Source organism: Nuphar pumila, chromosome 2 (assembly GCF_984573655.1).
Source record: "Nuphar pumila chromosome 2, dmNupPumi1.hap1.1, whole genome shotgun sequence".
Lineage (NCBI taxonomy): Eukaryota > Viridiplantae > Streptophyta > Magnoliopsida > Nymphaeales > Nymphaeaceae > Nuphar > Nuphar pumila.
In genome coordinates, this window is record NC_143250.1 from 6,407,224 (window position 1) to 6,424,410 (window position 17,187).

At 37.9% G+C, this 17,187-nt stretch overlaps 1 protein-coding gene across 1 annotated transcript in view; it reads right to left on the reverse strand.

Annotated features, from left to right (window-relative positions):
* Positions 1-17,187, reverse strand: part of LOC149844599 (ABC transporter C family member 2-like) — a 191,488-nt gene that overhangs the window by 121,673 nt on the left and 52,628 nt on the right. The window lies entirely within an intron of this gene.

The window sequence follows — 17,187 nt, forward strand, 5'->3', positions numbered from 1 at the left end:
CAAGAACAATGTGTGCCAAATATATGATATGAAAATCCATGCAACATCCTTTTACTGTTGTATGGATTCCCAATGTCAAGTAGTGGTCAATGTGTTTGTGGTCAGCCAACAAATTAAAGGCAACCCCTATGTTCAACACAATCCATTTTTCAATAAGCTTAGCTGGTTATGTTATAGAGTGTACCATGAAGTTCTAAAAGGCTTTGGTACTCCTCTTTTGCCATCAGGTCTATTAGTAGGCATTTTAAACTACCTCATAAATAAAATCACCATTTCATTGGTTTCTTTTTTCCAGTGTTAATTATCAAAGCTAGAAAGAAATACAAAAGAGAGAGAATAATGGAGGAAAACTTCATTTTACTATCGAAAGAATAGTTACTACAGTATAAGAAGATCAACCCCCTCTAAGGCACTACAAGACAAAAATAGTTTAACACTAAGACAAAGCACAAGAATACCCCTATAAATAATGGTATGTATAAAAGGAGTATCATGCTGAATAGTAAAACACATTACACTTCTCAACACCCCCCCTGCCTCAAACTTGAGATGGTGCAAGAGAAATCATCCAAGTTTGGAAAGGAATGCCTAAAAGTATAATGGGGCAAGACTCTTACTGAAAATGTTTGTGATTTTCTCCTTTGAGCTCACATGTTCCAAAGATATAATTGCATCTTCATATGCCCTCCTAGTAAAGTGACAATCTATCTTGATGTGCTTTGTCCTTTCATGGAATTAGGGGATTCTTTGCAATGTCAAATGGCACTCATATTATCACAATACATGAAGGTTCTTCCACAAACCGAAACACCTAACTTCCCATAAGCCATCTTGTCCAAATAACTTCAGTTGTAACCTGAGTCATAGCTTTATACTTTGTATAGGGGTGGCCAACTGGATGGGTACACGACATGGTTGCCAGTTGAGGAAGCGGGAAGCGATACGGGAAGCGAGGCACTTTCAAAATTTTAGGAAGCGGGAAGCGTGGGACCACTTAGGAGCGATTCGGGAAGCGTCTCGGAAGCGACCTAGGAAGCGTCTCGGAAGCGAGGGGGAAGCGAAAAAATAAAAATAAAAATACAAAAAAAATTAAAAAAATAGGAGAAGCGTAATGGGAAGCGTGCTTCCCATTAAAGGGAAGTGCACTTCCCATAAAAGGGAAGCGCGCTTCCCAAAAAAAGGGGATGCTTCCCCGCACGCTTCGGAAGCGCGACGTTTCGCGCTTCCAAAACGCGCTTCGGGGAAGCGTGCTTCCCCTTTTAGCTAGGCGCTTCCGGTAACCCTGGTACACGGCCTAATTCGGATCGGGCTCGGGCCTCACTTTCAGGACCCTTCCCTAAAAAATTCAGGTTGGACCCAACCCAATAAGATATCGGGTATTGGCCCAGGTTCGAGTTGGGCTCTTATGCGGCCTGTTAAATAAAGAAAAAAAACTTGTATCGCCTTTTAGGTCATATTATGGGTTATAGACAATTAAATCCAATACCTGACCCATTAACAAAGGCAATATTTTTGTAAATGAGAAAAGAGGGTCGTATTTTTATAACACAGAAGAGCTCTTCACCCTTCTCTTCCCATCGATATGGGACTATTCTCATGAAGTCTCATACATGCATTGATACATGGTGCAACATTTTCATTTAATACTCTCTCTCTCTACAATGTGTGATTAATGTTTTCTTTAAAGAGAAAGAAGTGAACAAGGTTTCCTTGCAAATTGCAATGTAAGTTAAAGACACAAAATTCTGTAATGTTAATGTGGAAATACACTCATACAAAATTGTTGCTTCTAAACTACCGCCAAACTTCTTCTATAAAGTCAAATCCAATGAGTCAAGGTAATACAAATCCCCTTATAATGAAACAACAAGTGCACAAATACAATGCCACGTCGTGGCTACAAGGTTGCACACTTACAAGCACAAGAGCCACTAAGGGCTAATCTCACAAAACTCTCAAAAGAGAGCGACACAGAAAAATAACAATGTTTATTCACTAACAATGCTTGTGAACAAGCATAAAAATTACAAGAGGAAGGAGTGCCTTTAAATAGGCACCCCCACGGCTAGATTTCTAGCCGTTGGGGCTGGTCCAACAGCTAGTTGGACCAGCACCCAATGTTGTCCAGCATTAAATACAAAAACAAAAAAAACAAAAGATAAAAAGAACTAAAAAAAAAAAGTGGTACACCTGTCACGGTGAAATTATTGAAATACCCCTAAGGGGTACTTCAGTTTACATATTAGAATATATATATAATACAGAAATGACTCATATACAATACATTTTAACACCCCTCTCCTATGGTCAATCTTAATTTTCGTTCATGAAAGTTGATCCTGTATAACACAATCCACAAAAGAAAATCTTACATTATAATTGTATTTAGTGATTTGACTAAGAGAAATAAGATTCATAGCTAAACAAGGGACATGAAAAACTTGAGAGATATTCAGGGTGCATTTCAATGTGAGACTTGTGCATCCCTCGGACACGCAAGACGTTGGTGCAACAAACGCTAGATGCACGAATGCATTGTTCCAGAGTGGACAAGGACAGTGGAACAATTTTCAAAAAAAATAACAATAAAAAAATGTCTTAGACAGTGTGTCCTAAAGAAGAACATGTATGTGCTAGACAGGAGACTGAATTCTATCCGAGATTCGATAAGCAGTCAAACACCCCTCAAGTTGCTGTTGGAAAAATATTCACTCAATTGGTAAGGCAACTAAGCTTGAACCAAGTGTGCTCAAAGGCGCATGTTACACACTGTCTTTCAAGAGATAGTTGCCCCACTTAGGATCAAATCCTTGGTGCAATAGATATTTGTGCTACATCGCTCCTAAGATACAACCAAGTTTTTGCCTTCTCACGAAGATCTGCCCAAGCCCTGCATGTTAAGACATCATTTTATGGTTTCGGGTTTGGATCGGATATGGATCCAAAATCCAAACATGCTATGTAATTAAGTTATATTATTGAGGGCTGTTTAGTCATTAGATTGCAGCCCTAATCTGATTGTAACATAAAAGGACATTACACGTGAAGGGCCTGGCTGCTGCACAATATATTCTGGACCTCTCTCTCTCTCTCTCTCTCTCTCTCTCTCTCTCTCTCTCTCTCTCTCTCTCTCGTTAAAAGAGGAACCAACAAGACCTTGCTGAATAAAGAACCTCTGCAAGGCTGATCAACGAGCGACTGCAGGTCTGATCTGGTAATACTTGAAACTCTAATTTGGTATCAGATCCTGGTGAATGATTGGGCGTGATTCGACGTGTTCGATTGGGCTGATCATCATTCTGCAAGCTGTAACGTGATTGTAACTGGTTGGGTAGTTGTTTTTGTTGTGTCGTGAATCAGATCTTTCCCTCTTTTATATTTTTCCTGTGTCGTTGTGAATCTGACTTTCAGATCTTTTCCCCCTTTATATTTCTAGTGTCGTCGTGAATTTGATTTTGTGTCGCAATCATTTTTTTTTTTGTGTCATGAATCTGAATTTCTCGCGTCGTCTACTATTTGGAAACTGGTTGTATCTTAAATCTGTTTTGGCTGGACTGAAATTGATTTGTTATCAGTCCTGTGTTGTGTTTCCGGATCATCGGTATTCTTTGGTATCGAGAAACTGTTTTGAGTCGTGATCTGGCCTGTTTGGACTGTAACAGAAATTCTGCTTAAAATTTTATGAGTTAATCATTGTTGTCCATATCTCAGGGTGTGTCTACCACTATCAGTCTACCTTTGATCATATATTTTGCTGAACATAATATCCGTTTATCATATATTGTTGTTGGGTCGGCCTTTACCTTTGATCATTTTTGTTTGCTGAACATAATATTTGTACATCATATATTGCTGTAATTTTGTCTCTTTTTAATGGATATCAATACTTCACCGTCCATGTTGTCTAGTTTCTTGACCCAGCTTGTTTCAGAAAAATTAAACAACAATAATTTTCTAATCTGGAAAAGGCAAATTATCCCTTTTATCAGGAGCCATGATTTGTCTGGTCATTTTGATGGTTCGATTAAAATGTCATCTAAGTTTATTATGCAGGAGCAGAGAGATGACAAAGGGACAGTGAACGTAGTTTGTGTTAAGAATTTTGAGTATGTGTCATGGGTAAAAAGGGATCAAGCGGTTGTAGCCTATCTAACATCTACCCTTTCACAAGAGGTTCTCATTGGGATATCAGATGATTGCACAACTAAGGAACTATGGGATAGTTTAGCCAAGACATATTCTCAAATCTTAGAATCTAGAGTTATGTATCTAAGGAAAGAGTTTCAGAGTGTCAAGAAAGGTTCCTTAACTATTTTGGAGTATTTAAACAGAGTGAAAGAGATCATTGATCAATTAGCGTTGGTTGGAGAGATTGTTTCCGATCGTGACAAGATTCAACAGACCGTAGCTGGATTGGAGCATGAATATCATATTATTTCTACAACATTGCAGTGTTTTCTTATTCTCCCATTGTTCGAAGATCTCAGACCTCGATTACTTCAGTATGAGATGAATCTCAAGAATTCTACCAGAGACTCAGGGTCGTCACAAAATTCTCATGAAGTGTTGTTTATGAGGGCAAATAGAGGAAGAGGAAGAGGAGGTTACCGAGGAGGTCGTGGCCAAGGAAGAGCAGAAAATCAGGGCAGGAGGTATTTTACAATCTCCTAATGCTCCAAATTCAAATAGTGTGAACATTGGGGTGAACATTGGGGACAGGCATGTTTTTGGCCACATGAAAGCTAATTGTTATCATAAAGATGATCTGGCCTATAATACTGAGGATAACTTTACTTATCATAAAGGGCATGCAATTGGACAAAATATAAATCAGCCACATGCTGGAGGAGAGAAAAACTTGGGTGGTTTGAATGCATAAGTTGCTACGATAAATTTCTTAAATCTGAAACAGAATGGTCAAAGAGTTTGGTACGTTGACTCTGGAGCAGCTAGTCACATCACTGGAGATGCAGGTAAGCTTTCTAGACCCGTTACATATTCTGGGAAGGGCAATGTCATCACAGAAGACGGTGCTAAATACCCCATCATATATGTTGGAAATGTTTTTATTCCTTTCTCTAAGTCTAAAACTATTAAACTTCTTGACGTTCTTTGTGCACCCAACATCAAGAAAAATCTTGTTTATGTTTCCAAACTTGTTGATGATATTAATTTCTGCATTGTTTTCACTCCTTCTGTGTATATGAAGGATCTTCACATGAAGACAACGTACGCTGAAGGGGAGCGACGTGGGAACATGTACGTCTTTCAAGAAAAACTATTGCACAAGTGTCTCTTTTTCTTCAACATCAATTCCGAAAAAGTCCTTTGCTTATACAATTAGTCTTGTCCAGTGTTGTTAAAAAAGCGCCTCAAGGCGCAAAAAACGCTCCTCGCCTTAAGGTGAGGGGTGTTATGCCTTGAGGCGCACATGTGCAGCACAAAACCCTAGAGGCGTGCGCCTCATAGGCCTTGAGGCGCATGCCTCAAGGCGAGGCGCGCCTCAGGATGAGGCGTACACGCCTCGAAGCATTTGGTCCAATGAGGGTCAAAACCCTCATTCGACCAAATATTAGAGCTTAAATGAAGCACCCCCAACCCTAATTAGGGTCGGGGCCCTTTATTTTTTATGCTCTTTTTTTCTCATAGTTGCCTCTCTCTCTCTCTCTCTCAGCTCTCACAGCAGCCTCTATCTCTCAGCTCTCAAAGCAGTCTCTCATGGTGGAGCCTCCAAATAGGTATGCTCTCTCTCGTCTCTGATTTTTTTCTCACTTAGTCTCTTTCTCCCTCATTTTTTCTCACGCAGCCTCTCTCTCTGTTTTTTTTTCTCACACAGTCGCTCTCTCTCTCTCTCACAAAGCAGTCTCTATCTCTCTCGTGCATCAGCAATTGTATACCGTTCTGTTTTATGCACTTTGACTTCATTGTATGCTAGAATGCAGGTCATCCCACTAAAACAGGGCAAGTAGCAGAAGCACTCACTCAACAATCTCATGTGCATCAACAATTGTATACCGTTCTGAAAGAGAATAGGCACCCATCCATAGTTTTGGGTATGATGGAATCACAATCGGGAATGATTGTGTATCGACAATATGCCAATGCAATACAATCTGCACAAAAATAACAAAACGAACAACTCATGTTCCACTATGATAGCACAAAAGAGAAAACTACTATAACCAGTGCAATTGATTCTTGGATTATTAAGTCATGAACAAACTACTGTATATCTCCAACATAATGACATAGGCTGCAACGGACTTAACATAGACTGAAACAATCTTGACATGTACCTATTTTGAAGTGTATCAGCAAGTAGCTGCTCATGTATATTTCAATAAAATTCTTCAAAAAATTTCTTGAAATTGCTTCGATATTTTGTTTTTTCAAAGTTCTACATTTATGCACTAAGCCTAATGACAGTTTTGAATTTCTGTATTAAGCACATTGACAGAAAGTGATCTATGTGTTAAGTTCCAAGGCAGTTTTGATTCTTTTTAGAAAAGAATAATTCGTTTGTTTTTTGTCCACAAGGATGCTTACTGATATTCTATGCTGCAGTTCATGAGCAGATGTACGATGTTTATTGTTTTTTAAATTTTTCTATTTTTTTCATGTTAATCTCATATTTTTTCAGTATTTATTTGAGATTTTTTTATTTCGTGTTGGTTGTTGCTTCATCAATAAAGATTTGTTTAATTATTTATAATTTTAGATACTTTTTATAGTTTTTTAAAAAAAAAAACTTTAAGGCTTACGCTTTACGCCTCGAGGCTTATGCCTCGCCTCAGATTTTGGTGGAGCGCCTCGCTACGCCTCAACGCTTTTCACAACACTGGTCTTGTCAATAATGTCAATCTTTGGCACAGTAGATTGGGGCATTGTAACGTCAAATTTATTGAACATCTTGCCTCTAGCAAGTTGATTCCAAAGACAAGTTTGAGTTATGATTTAAATGAAACATTGTGTTTCAGTTGTCAAGTTTGCAAGAGTCATGTTGTAATAACTACGAAAATTAGGGAGATTTGGGTCTTGGATCCCTTCACTGGATCCAAATGGAATAGGCAATAAGGTACGAATAGTATGAGTTGGGTCGAAATCATTATGGACCCAAATGGATCCACTTAAGGTTTTGGCCAAGTGGGGTTAGTTCGAACTCACGTCAATAGAGTCACATTAAAAAAAATTACCGAGTTGAATGGGTTCGTAACTTATTACAGACCCGGATCCACTTTTGAGTGGATCCGGTAAGGTGGGTTATCGGACCCGAACCCGTTCCCCTTTTTATTAAAAACCAAGTAAAAGAATCGTGGGACGATTCTTGCCTAAGGTGCATATAACAGAGATCGGGGGAGGGGAGGGGTTACAGTCTGGTAACCGATTCTCCCAGAACATCGGACGCGGGAAGGGTCGCCGCTATAAAGGAGGTAGGTGGAGAGGGTTGAGCTCTCGTAAACCTCTCTTTCCGTATTTCTTTTTCCCCGCCTCTCGCCTCTCATTCTCTTTTCTTTTACAACATCAGAGTGCAGGAAGAAGGCCGAACTTGGCGGTACCTAAGCTCGGTCGTCGGCCTTGTGGGGTGTGAACTGAATCGGGTTGGGGTTGGGTCGGTCAAGGGAAACCCCGATTATTATCGCATGTACGAGTGCCTAACCCTAAACCATAAATCCCCAAATAAATTTGATTGGGGGTTTTCCTGCTAAACCATCAATCCCCAAATCAAATCGATTTGGGGTTTTTTCTTGATAGATCGTAAATCCCCAAATCAAATCGATTTGGGGGTTTTCTTGATAAACCCTAAATCTTGAAAATCGGAACAGTTTGGGGGTCATTTCTTTCCTGATTTGATTCATTCTCTAGAAAACATGGAGTTTCTTGATCGTATATGTTTTTATTTCGCTCGGTTTTGGAATTGTTTTGTTTTTCTCTTAAGGGTAATGGTTTTTTATCGTGTATGATGTTGGTTAGATTTACTTCTTTTAACCTATTGCATTGGATTCTAATTAATCTGTGAAGTAGGGTGTCTTGATTCTATCGGTTGATGATTTCCATTCAATATGAACCACCTAACATAGATTCATTTAATTTCTGTAACTTCTTGAATAAACCTGGGTTCTTGTTGATGGCATCGGATTCTAGATTAACTTAAATCTGTGTATGTTGTATCAGATTTCCATTCTTGTTTTATAATCCAGAGTTCGTGGGTTATTGTAGATTTTGATTTTTCTGTTGAGAACAGAATTTTTGTTTATAAGATTTTAATTTTTCTGTTAAGAACAGAATTTCTGTTTATAAACACAGAATTTCGTGGGTGACCCATACAGCATATCCCATATTTAATTTCTTTAACTTCATAAACAAACCTGAGTTCTTAATGCCTGTTTCGGATTCCAGAATTACTAAAAGTTGTACATAATGTATCAAATTCCATTTTTGTTTATAAGCACAGAATTTCGTGGGTGATCCATACAGCTTAGCTAACATTATAATGAACACGTTTAAAGAGTATATCATTTCACATTACAGCTTGCAAGGTTATATAGATTATATTTAGGATATAGTTGTATGTTCATGCTTTATTTCAGCTAGGGCTATCAATTGTATATATTGCCTCTCACTGCATGAATTGTCATGTTCTTTTAAATTATATCGATGCATTTTTTTTGTTCTTTCTGACTAATTGCAATTTATATTGGACGTTTGTCTGAAAAAAAAAATGTAACCCAAATCTCATGACAGTTGATTTGTTATTTTCTTTGGAAAAAAAAATATCTAGTTGGGACACCTTGGGTTAGAACAATACATGGGAGTATGTGATAATGTTATTGACAGACGAGTTGGGTTCCTATGATGGGTATTCAGGTTTAGTTATGGTGAACAATGAACATAACATGTGAACAAAGGAAATTGGGACTAAATATTTGAGGGTGGGTGTATTACTAAGAATGGGGTTAATGCTATGGCAGTGATTAAAAGTGGTGGAAAAGATCTAACTTCGGAAAAATAACTAAATTAATGAAACTCAATTACTCAGTTGAGACCTACCTTGGAGAGGGTGGGTGGTACAAGACATCGAGGACTTGCGTTTGGTGTCGAGCGTGAAGCGTCTCGTGGGTCCCCGTCCTCGAAGTTAGGGACCAGGACTACCTATGTGTCCTAGGTGGTAGTTCCATATCTTCTGCAGAAGTTAGGGATGCATCATGTCTTTAGTTGAGCCCTTGACAGATTCTCTCGGCTATTGGTCGCTCCTTTGGGGATTCAGTCTCCGTTAGAATGTTCGGGTTAATAAATTACCTGGAATAATATACCCCCGAACGTTCTCTTTTGAGATGGTCACCTGTGCCCGTGTGTACCCACGGGATAAAATAATTAAACATCATTTCGAAGAGTTAGGTTCACAACTAGCGGATACACTAGAGAGATATACGTAAGTTGTATTTCAGATGTTTCGTATTATCAACTTGTAAATTAGTAAAATTCTTAACTGGGTAGATACGAGGTAACTAAATTGTTATCCGAAAGGGTATATGTGAATACATTGACTGTGGCATACCTCGTCTGCTTATCAATGTTGCATAATTGTTATTGCTAAATCACTGCTCACCTGCACATTAATGTAGCATAGTTGTTATTGTTATATAACTGCTCACCTGCTCATGTACATGAATTTAGATCTTTGTTACATAGTGCTTACCTGTCTTGATATACACTAAAGATCAACCATGACACTCATACCACACACTCGATTCACGATATACTTGCACTATCATAATAGAATTCCTGCTTAGACGTGGTAGTGTAATTTCTATTCTATTTCAACATTTTCAGGTCCTGAGTAGTCATCACAAGCGGTTACAGGAGAGGTTTTGACATCTGTTTGATCTACTGGTTCCCTGGCCAACTTGTAACGGATATGCCATCAGTGATTCGTTCTTTGTAAACATACTTTTTTAAAAGTTCATGAACTAAAGTGAAATAAAGAATGTGTCGATTGTTTGAAGATCTTTTTACCTGTATCTCTTCATTCATTTAACCATGATTTATAAAATGATTGTGTTGTATAAAAAAAATTTCTGGTGTTTCTAGGTTAAGTTTTTGGGGCGTTACATATCTAATTCATTTTCATTCTATGAATAAAAGAGCTTCGAAACCTTTTAAATTGTGCATTCTGATATTTGGGATCCAGCTACAGAAAATTCATCTTATGGAAGTAGATATTATGTTATATTTGTCGATGATTATTCTCGTTATTCGTGGATATTTTTCATAAAACAAAAGTATGAAGTTTTTTACATCTTTTGCAAATTTCATGCCTATGTCAAAAATAAGTTTTCCTCGACCATTCTTAATTTCCAAAGTGATGAAGGTGGTGAGTACATTTCTAATGATTTTGTTGAATTTCTACAACTAAATGGAATTGTTCGAAAGGTGTCTTATCCTCGCACCCGCCAACAAAATGGTCTTGCAGAGCAAAAACATCGCCATGTTATAAAAAGTGCACTCGTTATGATACATACCACTGGTGTACCAATGAGACTATGGACAGAAGCCTTTCATTTTTGTAGTTTATGTAACAAACAGTCTTTCCATGGAAGTATTGGACAGAAAATCTTCATATTTCATACTTATGACAAACATCCTTTGAAGTCTTTTGGTTGCATTTGCTATGTTCATATTGATAAGACCCAGAGAAATAAATTTGGAGATAAAGTCAGTATTTGCATATATGTATGTTAGAATACCTGTATTGAGAAAAGAGAGGGAGAGAGAGATGAAGAAGAGCTAAGAGAGTTGCGGCTGTCACGATTTCTGTTCAGCAGAAATCGTGACCTAAAATGTATATTAGTACTTAATGTACAATATGGGTCTAGATCCACTGTAATATCCAGATCTGAATCAAAAATAGCAAAACAAAACGTACCTTGGGGGCCCACTAACATAGACGTTGGGCCCTCTCCAACGGTCACATTTGTGACCGTTGGAGGGGCTCCAATGTCTATGAGTGGAGCCCCTCCAAGGCCCCTCTTGTGTTATAAATAGGGGTTTCACCCCTTTGTATTCTTCATGGCATTGAGTCAAAGCCCAAGTTCTCAATAAATCGATTCCATTGTTTTTATGCCTTTGTGCATTTGTGAGTTATTTGTGGGTTGTGCTTTTTGTGCACAAGTGTTCTAAAGTGTTCTTATTGTGCTTTCGTGGTGGGTTTAATATCAAGAATATTAAGGTCTTGATATTAGTATCTTATTGGAGATACTTTCACATGGTATCAAAGCCTCGTTGGAAGAAAGAGAATCGTGCATCTCGTCTCTTGTGAAGCACCTCGAAAAACGTGCCCTCAAGCTAGTGAAGTTTTTGAGTGAAGCATTTACTTCGGGCAATATTTTAGAAGCAACTTTTGTCAAAAAAAAGGTTGAAAATCCGTTAAGGTACGCATTATTTTTCATCTTCTCTTCTCTCTAATGGGTGAAAAAGACTCCCATTTCTCCCTTGGGTTTAAACTTAGTGGTTCGAACTACCATGTTTGGGCCGGCAATATGGAAGCCCATATCAAAGGGAAAGGCCTTTGGGGTTACGTTCAAGGCTCCATATCGGAACCCGAACCCAAGCTTTCTATTATAGAGAAAGGGAAAATTAAGATTCTTGAAGGAAAAGATAGACAAAAGGCCTTAGAAGAATATTCCAAAAGACATGATGAGTGGGAAATGAAGAACTTCAAAATATTGTCTTGGATTTTTTCGTTCGTAGAAACCAAGATCAATGCCAACATCATTAAGTTTAAAAGGGCCTCCGAAGCTTGGTTGTACCTTGAAAAAATGTATACTTCAAGGGACTTGTCTCACAAATACTATCTCCAAAAGAAAGCCTTGACTCTTCAACAAAATGATTTATCTATTCGGGAATATTTTGCCGAATTGTCATCTATTTGAGACGAGCTTGCCATGCTCGAACCAAAATGGAGCGGAGAAGCTATTGAATTAAGGCACAAACAACTAGAGGAAGATCGATTTTTTAACTTCCTAAATGGTCTTAGACCCGAATTTGAGCAAATTCGGTCCTCTCTTCTATCGGCTTTCACTTCCCCATCTATTGAAGATGTCATCACCAAGCTAAGTGGTGAGGAAACACGTATGGGGATTAGTAAAAATAACCCAAGCATCCTTGCTACACCTTCTTAAAGTGACTATGAAGTGGTTAATGCCGTGTCAAGACCCGGAAATAATTTGAAGACCTACAAACCGCCCCATTTCAAAAATCAAGGGCAAAATGATCGATATGGCAAGAGAGATTATAGCAAATTAACTTGTCATTTTTGTAAAGAACCGGGACATATCAAACCCAATTGTCCCAAATGGAAGAAATTTCTTGCCGCGGCTTTAGCATCCCAATCGGAGGAACGTCCTTCAACTTCAAATGAACCTCTTTTGCTTCATCAAATTATGGATGCTCTTCAACCTCTTCTCAAAGGAGGCATTTCTGGAGCCGCTATGTCATCCTCTTCCTCTCTTGGTAAGACATCTTGGTTACTTGATTCCGGTGCTTCGTTTCATATGACTCCAAGCCATTGTTTTCTTTCTGATTATTCTAAAAATTGTCTTTCATCTTTTGTCTCAACGGCGGATGGAACCCCTCTTGAAATTAAAGGAATGGGCAATTTTGAAAAACAAGACTTCTTTATCCAAAAAATTCGTCTTATACCAAAACTAAACTTAAATTTACTTTCCGTTTCTCAACTCTCGGACTGTGGTTGCGATATAAAATTCTCTTCTAATAAATGTTGGATACATGATCGCCAGTCCGGGAAATTGATTGGGGAAGGCTCTAGGAGAGGAGACCTCTACTATGTTGATTTTCTTAAAATTCCCAAGAATCAATTTTGTAATGTTGCTCAAAACAAAGATATTCATGTATGGCATAAGAGATTGGGTCATCCCAACATTGTTAAAATCTCTTATTTGCCTTTTATTAAGCATCTTTGTAATGAAAATTTTGTTTGTAATGAATGTATTCTTGGAAAAATGAGAAGTCTTCCTTTTCCTCAAAGATCCATGTTTACAACAAAACCTTTTGAAATTGTTCACTCCGATGTATGGGGTCCGGCTCCGGTGATATCCAAGGGAGGTTTCTCTTACTATGTTATCTTTGTGGACGATTTCACTAGGTTTAGTTGGATATATTTTCTTAAACATAAACATGAAGTTTTTTCAACATTTAAAACATTTCATATGATGGTTTTAAATCAATTCAATGGAAATTTAAAAAATTTTAGAACCGATTCGGGTGGTGAATACATTTCCAATGAATTCAAAAGCTATCTTGAAAACTATGGAATTCTCCATCAAAAGTCTTGTCCCAAAACCCCCCAACAAAATGGGTTGGTTGAACGAAAACATAGGCATATTATTGAAACCACACGAACTTTGCTCATTTCCCAAAATATTCCGAAAAAACTTTGGGCAGAGACCGCTCTTACTTCTGTCTATCTCATAAATAGACTTCCATCTAAAAAATTGAACAAGATTTCCCCATTTGAAAAATTATATAAAAAAGAACCTGATTATAGCAGGTTAAGGGTTTTTGGATGTAAATGTTTTGTCCTTACTGATAAAAATGACAAACTCTCTCCTAAGGCCATTCCTTGTGCCTTTCTTGGTTATTCTAAAACTCATAAAGGTTTTCGTTGTTATGATGTTAAGAGTGATAAACTATATGTTTCCAGAAATGTAAGCTTCTTTGAAAATGTTAGCGGTTTCGAAAAACTTGAAACCAATGACGAGAATATTGACTATTCTTTTCTGTTTGATTTATTAACTGAAGATGATGATACTAGTGATGATGAAACAAATCAAAATGATGAAACTCATTCTTATCAACACATCAATGAAGAACCACATAGAGATCCTATAACTTACTCATAGAGATAGGAGTACTTTTAGAAGTGCCCTCGAAAGATATGATAGTGAGTCTACCCCTCCAAGTGAAGGAAATCTTCGTAGGACCGAAAGATCAAGAAGACCTCCTTCTAGGTTCATTTCATATGAGTCTTTTTCACCAAAATATAGAGCCTGTCTAAGCGTCATTCACTCATACATAGAACCTAGGGATTTCGAGGAAGCACGAAAATGCCCGGAATGGATAGTTGCTATGAATAATGAACTTGAAGCCCTAAAGAAAGCAAAGACCTGGGATTTTCAAGACCTTCCTAAAGACAAGAAAGCAATAGGGTGTAGATGGGTATTTAAAGTCAAAACTAAGAGTGATGGGTCTCTTGAGAGATATAAAGCCTGCTTAGTTGCAAAAGGATATGGTCAAAAATATGGGATTGATTATGAGGAGACTTTTGCCCCCGTTGCTCGAATGGTCACCGTCCGATGTCTTATAATTGTTGCTTCAATCAATAAATGGAACATCTATCAGATGGATGTTAAGAATGCGTTTTTAAACGGAGATTTAAACGAAGAAGTATATATGGATGCTCCTCCTGGATTGGAATATCCTAAAGGGAAAGTGTTTCGTCTTCGGAAAGCACTTTATGGTTTAAAACAAGCTCCCAAGGCTTGGTATAATAGGTTTAACTCCATAATGTTAGAAAATGATTTCTCATCCTGCTTTACTGATACTGTTTTGTTTGTTAGAAAATCTAATGCAGGGATTGTCATTCTACTACTTTATGTGGATGACATGCTTATAACTGGGAGCGACTCTAAAGGGATTAAAAGCATAAAATCCATTTTAAAGGATAAGTTTGAAATGTCTGACTTAGGCTTCTTAACTTATTTTTTGGGTATTGAGGTAGCTTACTCTCATAGAGGATATTTTCTATCTCAAACTAAGCTTGCATCTGAGATTATTGAGAGGTCAGGTATTACAGATGATAAAGTTTGTGAAACTCCTGTTATAGTAGGAGCTAAAATGAAGATTGGTGATGGTGTTCCCCTCTCCGATCCTACTCCCTACAGGCAACTAGTAAGATCGTTGATGTACCTAAGCATCACCAGACCAGATATCTCACATGCAGTGCATGCTATCTTACGTGTCGTAAGATATCTAAAGCACACTATTAATAAGGGAGTTTTTTTGTCTTCTTCTTCTGAGTTAAGATTAATTGCTTATACTGACTCTGATTAGGGAGGTGACCCAAATAACCGTCACTCCACCACTGGTTTTTGTGTATTCTTAGGTGACTCATTAATCTCATGGAGATGTAAGAAGCAGCAAAGGGTGTCTCTATCATCAACTGAAGCGGAATATCGTGCCATGGCAACTACTACCATGGAAATTGTTTGGATTCATCAGTTGTTGGAAGACATGGGGATCACTATTGAAGGGCCTACTAAGCTTTGCTGTGACAATAAAAGTGCGATTTATATTGCTAAGAATCACACTTTTCATGAGCGGACCAAACACATAGAGATGGATTGTCACTATGTTCGGGAGGCGTACCTCATAGGAATCATTAACCTTCCATATGTCACGTCCGAATATCAATTGGCGGACTTCTTCACTAAAGCCTTGTGTGCTCCGCGTTTCAACTTTCTTCTTAGCAAACTCTCGGTCATCCTGCCGTAGGTTTGAGGGGGGTGTTAAATTATATACCTAATCATTCAATGTAATATATATATTATATATATAAAGTAATACATATACATATATTAATATATATGTATATGTATCTACTTATTATATATATAAAATATATATTTCTGTTTTGTTTAGTCGTAGGGGTAGATTAGTCTTTTTCTCCATTTTACGCACATTCAATTTATGAATGTGATTGTAATTTATTTTTGTTTTCTTTTTCTTTTATGTAAAGTACCAAAAGGTACCTTGGGGGGCCCACTAACATAGACGTTGGGCCCTCTCCAACGATCACATTTGTGACCGTTGGAGGGGCTCCAACGTCTATGAGTGGAGCCCCTCCAAGGCCCCTCTTGTGTTGTTATAAATAGGGGTTTCACCCCTTTGTATTCTTCATGGCTTTGAGTCAAAGCCCAAGTTCTCAATAAATCGATTCCATTGTTTTTATGCATTTGTGAGTTATTTGTGGGTTGTGCTTTTTGTGCACAAGTGTTCTAAAGTGTTCTTATTGTGCTTTCGTGGTGGGTTTAATATCAAGAATATTAAGGTCTTGATATTAGTATCTTATTGGAGATACTTTCACAAGGATTTCCCTGCTTCTTGGGTGAATCATTTTGCCACAAGTCTTGCCTTGTATCGTTCAATGATTTCATCTGTCTTATACTTTATTTTGTAGACCCATTTGCATCCGACAACATTTTTGTCAAGTGGTCTGGGAACAACTTCCCAGGTTTCACATTTTATGCAATGCCTGCATTTCATCATTCATGGCTTCAACCCACTCGGTAGAAGTGGATGCTTGATAGTACATAATAGGCTCATCTTCCTTATTGAGTGCAGTTAAAAAGAGCTGAAAATCCAAGGAGAAGTTGTTATAACTTACTCACCTGTCAATGGGATGTCGTATGCGATTTGATTTTCTGACTTCAAGAGTATGAGAGGGAATAGGATCGGTGACTGAAACAAGATCTGGATGATTTGATACTTTTGGTCTCTGTCTAGAATAAGAAATGCCTTTGTATCTGCCCGATACGAATGGTAGTGCTTCCTCCTCATTCTGTGACCCCGATGTCCCAGTGTTCTCAAATATCTCCTCTTCTTGTTGTACACAATCTGAAGAACATGCTTCATTGGAACTAGCAAAAAGTTCTCAACTTAGCCAAGGATAGTAGACTTCAGTTGTGTTGGGGAACATATCCGTCGTGTCGGTACCATGATAAAAAAAAATTTCATCAAAGACAACATTCCTTGAGATTCTGATGCGCTTGTTGATTGGATCATAACACCTATATCCTTTGTAGTCATTTGTGTATCCCACAAACCTACACTTTTGAGCCTTGTCCTGAAACTTGTTTCTCAGGGACTGATCAATGTGCACATAACAAACACATCCGAAGAGGTGATAACTAAGGTAATCTTCAAAAAGACAATAATAAGGAGACTTATTTATCACATGAATGGCAGAATGAAAGGCTTCTGTCCATAGGTTGATGGGAAGGTTACTGTCACGAAGCATACTCATGACACTTTCAACAATATGCCTATGTTTTCGCTCAGCAATCCCATTTTGTTGTGGGGTGTGTGGACAGGATACTCTTCTTCCTATTC